Here is a 9,937-nt window from a genome sequence, read left to right on the forward strand (position 1 = left end):
CCTCTACCTCTCACCACACCCGAAGCATACGGTTGTGTCTGCACCTATCGATCAGCTCTGCCACTGCATAGGTGAGCTGATAGCTGCTACAGCGGCTCGCGGCCGCCGCCGACCTCGCCTGCGCCAGCGACGTTGCACCTCGCCCTGTCCCGGTTCCCTGAAGCACCGTTTGATCTCACTATCCAGGCCACCGATCTCGGGCGGCCAACCTGACGGTCTACCGCTAGCGTCGACAAGCTGTCAGGGCCTCGAGCCCTGACGCGTTTCCTACGTGACCGACAAGATTACCGGCCCCACATTCATAAATGATATTTTGCTCAAGTAAGTGTCCTATCTGCTACACGCTACGACCAAACTTCCCTGACGCGTTTCCTACGTGACCGAGAAGACTACCGGCACCACATTCATAAATGATATTTTGCTAAAGTACGTGCCTATCTGCTACACGCTACGACCAAACTTCCCTGACGCGTTTCCTACGTGACCGACAAGATTACCGGCACCACATTCATAAATGATATTTTGCTAAAGTAAGTGTCCTATCTGCTACACGCTACGACCAAACTTCCCTGACGCGTTTCCTACGTGACCGACAAGATTACCGGCACCACATTCATAAATGATATTTTGCTAAAGTAAGTGTCCTATCTGCTACACGCTACGACCAAACTTCCCTGACGCGTTTCCTACGTGACCGACAAGACTACCGGCCCCACATTCATAAATGATATTTTGCTCAAGTAAGTGTCCTATCTGCTACACGCTACGACCAAACTTCCCTGACGCGTTTCCTACGTGAGCGTAGGAAACGCGTATTAATGCAAGAAGGAATATCCTCTCTGTTGATGTCTCTGGCCGGGCCACCCTGGAGAACTTCACGACCGTGTCTGCCCTTGGCAACATACGAGTCCGCTCGTTCTTCGCTCATGGACTTAACACTACTGCTGGTGTAATTTCTGACGTGGACATAGAGATCAAGGATATGGACTTGGTGCAACTGCTATCAAGTTATGTTCGCATAACTGCCATCCATCGTTTCGGCCAATCACGGTGTGTCAAACTAGTGTTTGAGGGTACTACTTTGGCATCCCATGTGAACGTGGGTTTTGTGAGGCACCCAGTGCGTCCTTATGTGCTCCGACCGGTGCAGTGCCGAAAATGCCAGAAGATTGGACATGTAAATGCTGCGTGTACGAGCACGAAAGCATGTCCGCGCTGTGGTGGCGTGCACGAGGGACCTACATGTACGATTGAGCCTCCAGTTTGTGCCAACTGCAAAGGTCCTCATGAGGCAACAGCTAGGGAATGTCCCAAGGTAAAAACCGAGATGAAGATCTTGAAGAAAATGGTGAGAGACCATTCTACTCACTGAGAAGCAGCAATCGCGGTACGTCGCTCCAGGAGTAGGACACGAAACCGGCAGAAGAAATGGAGCTCAGTAAATGAAGTGTCAATACATCAGGAGGACCGAGACCGTTCTGCCGCGCAGAAGCCGCCGCCTCCAGCTCCTCAAGAGCCAAGACTGTCAACCACCCAGGAGGACTCCGCAGACTGGCCACCTCTACCATCGCGTACTGTTAGCTCTGTGACACGTCCGCCTTTGCGTCCGCCGGATGTGTCTACAACCTATGATGAAATCAGGGCGATGCTGAAACAGCTGATAGGCACCTTACGGCTGATAATTAATGGAGTGGACACGCCAATTGCTAAGGCTGCTGTCTAAATTTGAGACGCTATTGAACCGGTTCTTGCCACTCTTTAATAGCAGTCAAAAATTATGGCTCTACCGTCGTCAGCAACCTCACTACAGGAGAGAATCTCTCGATCGGCAGTATTACAATGGAATGCTCGAGGTCTGCGAGGCCGCCTAGCAGATTTCAGGCAGAGGATTTTCAAGTACCGATTTCCAGTGCTTGTAATATGTGAGCCTAATATCACATCTTCTTTTCGACTGTCCGGTTATGAAAGTTCCTCTCTGAAGCGGCTGGGCATTTGAGCAAGGTACTACTATGCGTCCCTCGTGACCTCACTTACGTTCGGCATCAAATTCCTGGGGGCAGTAGCAACGAGTACGTAGCAATCACTGTGGCTTTGAATGGGCGCACAATCTCTATTATAGGTGGCTACATACCACCAAGGGGTCGATTTGATGCCCTACGACTACAATCGCTACTCGACAGCGTTTCGGAGCCCCATATAATATTAGGAGATTTCAATGCGCATCACCACGGTTGGGGAAGCGCCGTTACGAACGTTCGAGGACGGGATATCGCCACGTTCATTGACAATGCAGGTCTTGTTTTGCTCAATGATGGCACGCCGACATTTCTACGCGGGACTACCTACAGCAGCTGCCTGGACCTGGCACTTGTATCCAGGCGCCTCTCATCGTTCGCAACGTGGTGTGCTGATATTGAAACTTATGGAAGTGACCACATACCAACCAACGTATGTGCAGCTGCGGTGGTTTCATCGTCTTCCAAATGCCAAAATACGCTGCACCGACTGGAGTGCTTTACGCATTGTTCTAGAAAAAACCTGTGGCAACCTCGCTGATCCAACTGATGTGGAACAGCGTATTATTTCGGCCATGCAAGATACAACGCGCAACATCTCAGCGCGCAATTCCACAGCTCCAGTGGTTGTGATCTACGCGCAGCTTCGGGCGATTCGTCGGCGCGCAGAAAGAAAATACCGGTGGACAAAGGATGTCTCGGATCTCCAGGCCTCTAGGCGTGCCCAGAGGCAAATACAGCGCTATTTGGAGAACCTAGGGAAACAACGGTGGCGGTCATTTTGCAGCAGATTGGATCCCCGCAAACCACAGTCCAAAATCTGGCACGTCGTTCGAGCTCTGCCGACATTTCCCGGCAATGTCAAGACTACGCAAGACGGCAAGAGCTAGAGGTGGCGGAGGATTTCTGCTCGAGAATAGCCGGAAGCGCTTCTTCACCTCGGCAGCATCGATGTGCTCCCCCCACGATGGACGATCGACTGGACATCCCCTTCACAGTTCAAGAACTGAAAGCAGCCCTTTATGCTTGTACGCATCCTTCGTCCCCAGGACCTGATAGAATAACATACAATGCGCTTCGTCATCTAGGCCCACAGGTAATGGAAGCCCTCTTAACATTGTTCATCCACTCTTGGGCCTCTGCCACTGTTCCACAGCAGTGGAACAGAAGCCGCATTGTGGCCTTGCTCAAACCAGGGAAATCGCCACTCGACTTAACATCCTACAGACCAGTAGCACTGGCAAGTTGTATTGGCAAGACGATGGAGCGTATGGTGCTAACCCGTCTAGAATGGTTCCTTGAAAAACGTGGACTATAGCCTTCCACAATGACGGGTTTCCGCAAAGGCCCGTCTGCCATCGACAGTGTAATTGATCTCGTGTCAACGGTAGAACATGAAAAACGCCGTCACAGGTTGACTGCTGCTCTTTTCATCGACATCAAGGGCGCATTTGATAATGTTCAGCATGATGCAGTACCAAATGCACTCGATGAATGTGGTATAGGCGGACGTCTGCACAATTGGATTGCAAGCTATTTGACAAACCGGACAGTCTACATGGAGACTCTTGAAGGAGACACAGCAGATCATCATGTTGCTTGTGGTGTTCCTCAGGGAGGAGTGCTCAGTCCAACTTTGTTTAATCTCGTGCTCATTGGCCTTTTCAAACAACTACCGAAGACTGTTTCGATATCCGCCTACGCAGACGATATTTGCATATGGACATCAAGTGTCACGCGTCCCCATGTGCAAGCAAGATTGCAGCGTTCGGTTTCCATTACGTCTGCGCACTTGCGCCCTCAGGGGCTTGAACTTTCGCCAACCAAAAGCGTAACATTGGCTTTCACACGCACGTTAATGGCGTGGTATCCGATCACAATCAACGGGCAAATTGTTCCATACGTAACACATCACAAATTCTTAGGTGTTACGATAGACCGTGACCTGTCCTGGACGAAGCACATTTCTGTGCTCAAGAAAAAGCTAGACAGCTTTGCAAGCATTGTGCGGTGTATGGCAGGAAAGTGTTGGGGTCCCTCTGAGCGATCTTTACTCCAAGTGTACCAGGTGCTGGTAGTCGGTCTTCTCAGATTCAGTGCACCCGTTCTCTCGGGTGTCAGACTATCAGGCCTGCGTGTGCTTGAAAGCGCGCAGGCTCGTGCTTTAAGAGTATGCTTGGGTTTGCCATGTAAAACTTCTACATGGGGCACATTTTATGAGGCCCGCGCCTGCCCAGCACGAATTTATTTTCAACAGGAGCCACTTCGTGTGCATTTGCGCCACCTGACCAGGCATCGTCATCACCCCCTGACCAAATTTGTGCGATGCGTCCAGATGCAGCCTTTTCCAGAGCCCTTTGTGTGCAGCGCAATGCGGTGCCTTCGAACTACGCGCCACACAAGATTGCGGAGGTGCCACTTTGGGCAGTACCAAAACCATCTATAAGGACAGCAATCCCAGGGATAACAAAGAAGACGCACATTCCAACAGTCGGACTGAAACAGCTGGCGCTGTCATACATTACGTCTATGTATACTGACACCCAGCATGTTTTCGTGGACGGATCCGTGACGACCACTTCTTCAGCTGCAGCGGTGATAGTGCCAGGAAATGCCTCATGTCACCGTTTCAGGCTCATGCACAAAACGTCCTCTACGGAAACCGAATTGGCAGCCATACGAGAAGCCGTCCTTTATATTGGTCACCAGCCAGCGCAGCAATCGACTATGTTCTGCGACTCGAGATCGGCATTGCAGGTCGTACAAACTTATGTAAAGCCAAGGGCATGCGAGCAGCTGGTTCAAAATTTTGTGCTTTTGTTAGCCGAAGCTTTCCGCCGCGGCCATATCATAAAGTTTCAATGGTTACCGAGCCATTGCGGCATAGCGGGAAACGAGCGTGCTGACGCCGAGGCTCGGATGGCACATAGTGATGGTGCTTTCATTGAGATAGCCTTTTCTAGATCAGACATTGGAGCCTTGTTGGCGCATTTAATGCAAGCGGCAATGCAGTCGCACTGGCATGATTCGAGTCATCAACAGGACCGCGTCTATAAGCTTGACGCTGGCTCACGATTACATTTGCCATCTATGGTGGTGCGACGTCATGGGACTTTACTCCACCGGTTACGGCTTGGCGTTGCCTACACTAAACACTATCTTCACAAGGTCGGCATCGAAAGTAACCCAAATTGCGCACAGTACCACACTCCAGAGACTATTGAACACCTTCTTTGCGAGTGCCCGAACTATACTGCTGAAAGAAGAACATTGGAGGCGACCGTGAAACAACTGGACTCTCGCCCTCTCTCTGAGGAAACTCTTCTGGGCGCCAGGACGAGACGTTCTGAGCATGAATCGCGTAAGCATGAATCGAAAATATAAGATACTGAGTGTGCAAGAACATGAGAATCGCACGAGAGCGGGCAGGCCCTTAGATCTTGCGTATTTGTTGTTCACATAATCTGCGGAAATAAATAAATATTTAAAACTCCACATGGCCTGCCTTAGCAGCTAGCCCTTCTCCCTCCTGGACAACAGTAGCGCATTCAACAATCAGATACAAAAAAATATATGAAATCAACACTGCCAAGACGAATGCCTTTCGAAAGGAATTCCAAACAATTAGTGAGAAAATTGTACTCCATTTCAATTCGGCCATTAGAGTCTAATAAAGAAGCCCCTCCTAGTTACCTTCCAGGCAGTGTCGGTTTCTTCATCCGTGCTTTGCTCTCCGCCTGAAGTGAGAAACAGTGCGAACAAAGCGAGTACAGGTATAACTTTAGGAATACTCATTGTTGTTATGCACGGAAAGCGTCCAGGTTTTTCTAGACTGTGCACTCCGAAGCCAGTATATGAACTGGCCCAGCGAACTTGACACCTCCTTAAATAATGGAATCATCTTTCAAGAGAGGGTACGCGTATGAATCAGAATCAGAATCAGAATTTTTTATTAGTCAATCATTTGAGCAGTGTACAATGATATGCAGAAGACACTGAGACACATGTGAGACACTTCAAAGAACTTAAGCAAACCTGACGTACCAATGAATTTGTATGAAATTTTTCTAGAGGAACAGCAACTTTCCCGCCGTATATGGATGTTGCTTTCTGTCAATGACCCGAACAATGGATAAAATATTGTCGCTTCGCTCAGCGATTCTATCTCCAGTGTGTATAAACCGGCACTGATGTAATTCAGACACTGGCTGTCCTGAGATTACAGTGCATTAAAACGAAAGGAAGCTTGCAAAGTACATACTATTCTGAAGCCGCGCGCTAAGGTGTTCTTTACTGGCCATCGCTTCGCTCGCTTTCATAGAAAGGCTTAATTTAAATCACTCGCATAATCGACGTCACTTCCGGAAGTGCAGCTTCGAGGTGCGTCGCGTGTCGCCCCGTAATTTTAGACTAAGCAAAATAGATAAGTTCTTATCTATTCCCAAGGAATTTGCCTCGCTGTGTTCATCGGTGTACATGTTTAGGAAGATGTCCAAGTAGCACAAAGTAGTATGAAAGACTGTTAACCGAATGACTGAAATACATTCTTTATTATATCGGAGCTCTCCCCGCAGTAGCCTTTGTGGAACATAGTTCCCCATTGTGCTATAAAGAAACAGTTTCGGAAGAGCAAATGGTTGTGATAGGATAGAATTTGAGTGCTTAAGAATTTTAGAAAACAAGCGAACGTGTATATTTGGCAGCCGGTTAATTAGCATATCTTATTCATCATCCTGGCTACTCCTAGTCTAGGGCAAACGCCTATACCCCATTTTTCTAGTTAACCCTGTCCTGTGCCAGCTTTGTCCATTATTCCCCGCCAACTTCTCAATCTCATCTGCCCACCTAACTTTCTGACTCCCTCTACTACGCTTGCCTTCTCTTCAAATCGATTCCGCTACTCTTAAGGACCTTCGGTTGTCGTTTCTTTACATTACATGCCCTGGCCACCAACCAATATATCTTCATTTTGATTTCGACTAGGTTTTAATTCAGCGGAGTTTGTTAACTGACCCACTGTTCCCTCTCCCTGTCTCTTAACGTTACACCTATCATATTCCGTTCCATACCTCGTAGCGTGGCCCTCAATTCAACTTGAACCCTTTTGGTTATCCTCGTTTCTGCGCCAGCCTTGATGGCCGGTAAGATAAGACTGTTATACAGGGTGTCCAGGCTAACTTTAGGCAAGGGTTAAAAAATAAGATATTGGAGGTAGGCCAGAGAAACCACTGATATACCGCTACCAACCGGCTTGCGCTTCATAGGCAATTTTTGCTCACAGTGGTTGCGACGCCCGCTGCGAACCAGTCTGCAAGCGTGACTGTGTAACTTGTACCGTCGCGCTTGCAGTCTGGCTCGCGCGGGCGCCACAACCACCGTCGACATATCGGCCTGCCGGAGCAATGAGGTCGTCGCGCCTCATTGCGACACGCAGTTATTTCATGTTGTCGAAAGAGCTACGGATATATTTTCGAAAGTGCTAGATTTTTTTTGTAGCTTTGGCTGCGGCAAGAAATGTCAGATATTTTACCTAGGGACTTCTGAAACAGTGGAAAATTTGGGAGCGAGTGACAGATTTTTGTTTTGCTGAAAATTTTCGGTTTCACTAACATATTCATGATGTAAAAATAGCGCACAGGGAACACAAGGGACGGAAAGTAAACGACGCAGACAAGCGCTAACTCGCCACTGAGGTTTATTGCTGACGCGCGCAATATAGGGAAGTCATGAACGTTATCCAACTTGCCCAACTTTCCGCTTTGCTTATTGTTCACTAAAATATTCCCAGGAACCTTTTAGTGCTCGTTTGTTCTTTCTTCAAAGCTGCCGGCACGCCACTTTATCACTGTTTTTTTTGTGATCAAACGCGTGCCCAGATTTATCTCGATTGATGGTATCGTAGTAGCTTTCCACACTTTGTCCTAAAAGCTCGTTGTTAGCTTTAAATAAGGCATGGCCGTGAGCGGCGGGCATTCTGTTTGACGACCGCAGAGCTGGCATGTTGCTTCGCCGCCGATGAGTGGTTGAGGTCCTTGAGGGCGCTAGTGAGGTCAAATAAAAGATGTTCGTTTGGAAGCCATTGTCGCTGTTTTCCTCCTCGTCGGACTTCAGTCACCACTACGTGACAATATAGACGTCTATCTTTAATGTTACTGGCCACCGTTGTGCAGTGCCGAGGTCTCTCACCTGAATTATATATGCAAGATTAAACTTGCCTCAGAAAGGCCCGAAGTGGTCATAGTGGCAAGCAGCGGAGATTTTTACTTTCCAGTGGAAGTTTCTCATCGTTTCGTTAGACCCCCAGTGACGTAAAGTCCCTTCTCCTGTCGCTTAGCGTTGATGTGTAAAAGATTCGTTTTTTTTTTACTCTTTTGCGAGAGAAGAAAAACCGTTTGGTAATGCTAGGTGTCATCAAGGCACTAGTAGACTTTGTCCCTCTGCCCGAAAAAGAAAAATGCCGCACTGATTTTTTAAACGGGGATTGTGTCACGTTATTTGGTATGCGCGCACCGAGTCTTCCTTCTGTGCTTATTGAAACCCTCCAAGGTGGTGTTAATGCCCTGCCACAGCGGTGCGGGTATCGTTCATGCCGAAAACTTTGAAGCCGCTTTACGCATAACTGCATCTAGCTAGATCCAGAGGCACTGAGCCCAGTCCCGGGAAATTATTCTCCGTATGCTAGTGGCAGAACCGTCTTTTTACTGCCATCAGGTGGGAAAATTTTACACTTTTTCAATTCCACGACGACTCATCACCGTCACCATTAATATAAACAATCTCAGGCGTACCGCGTTCACAGCAGGACAAAGGGAACTGCCATTAACTTCCGTTTGATCCCTGATTATATCCTTGCTTACTCCAAGCCATCAACTGCTCCCGCGTTGCTGCCACGCCATCTTCTGCCGTTTTTTTCTTTTCAAATTCAATTCTTGCCCCTAATGGAGCGTTAGTTTTATTTTCTCCACATCGGTGCTTTACCCAAGCTGATAGACTGCTGATTTAACCTCGCAAAATGTTATCTTGTCACTTGTTGCATATCTGCTACCCCAGCTGCTCTCTCACCGACTCCTTTACGCAGCTTGCAATGTTGTCGTTAGTTCAGTTTACAGCCTCTGGTGTAGAGTTTGAGCTTCTTCCCCTTAAACGAGTTTTTGGCCAGATACAACTTCTGCGTAAATTTCCGGTGGAAATACAGCCTTGGCTACTTCTATATCTTAGATCTAGTAGTGACTGTGGCTTTGAGATAATTGGTTCTCAACTTTAGATCCTCTTTGAATTGTCGAAGTTAGAGCGCCGTCCTTAACGTGAAGGCTGTTTACCATGTGTACGCTTACGAAAGTGTTTGGCTTGTAGGACATCAGAGGCTAACCTTGCCTTGTTCCAAGACTTTTGACTTAACATCTGATTGGTCAAGCTGACCCCTCCCCGGCGTGTTGCAAAGGACACTACCGTGAGGTGAGCCGGTGACGTGCAACAAAGCCAACTTCATATTTTTTGCGCCGCTCAGCCTTGTCGGTGTATTATCGGACAGTGACAACATGGTGGAAATGCAGCTTTGGCTGCTTCTATATCATAGGTATAGTAGTGGCTGTGGCTATGAGATATTTGGTTCTCAACTTTAGATTCTCTTTGAATTGTCGAAGTTAAGGCGCGGGCCATTATGACGGACAAATCGACTAATTTTGAATCAAGTACGGCTGTCGTGTTTATCGGAATCTGCTTTGTCTTGTAAAAGTCAAGTACGAAATACTCGTTTATACTAGCCATTTATGTGCTCGTTTCATGTGCTTTTTACTAAACTTCGTTGTGAATCATTGAAGTTTGAAAGTAAATTTTAACAGCTTTAATTTTTTAATCATCAAGACACTGTGTTCGCGGCCAACTTCTCTCTCAGGTCTCCCGTCCTTGAAATGGGCAGTGGA

This window comes from Amblyomma mixtum, chromosome 5, assembly GCF_055824585.1.
Source record: "Amblyomma mixtum isolate Tamu chromosome 5, ASM5582458v1, whole genome shotgun sequence".
Taxonomy (NCBI): Eukaryota; Metazoa; Arthropoda; class Arachnida; order Ixodida; family Ixodidae; genus Amblyomma; species Amblyomma mixtum.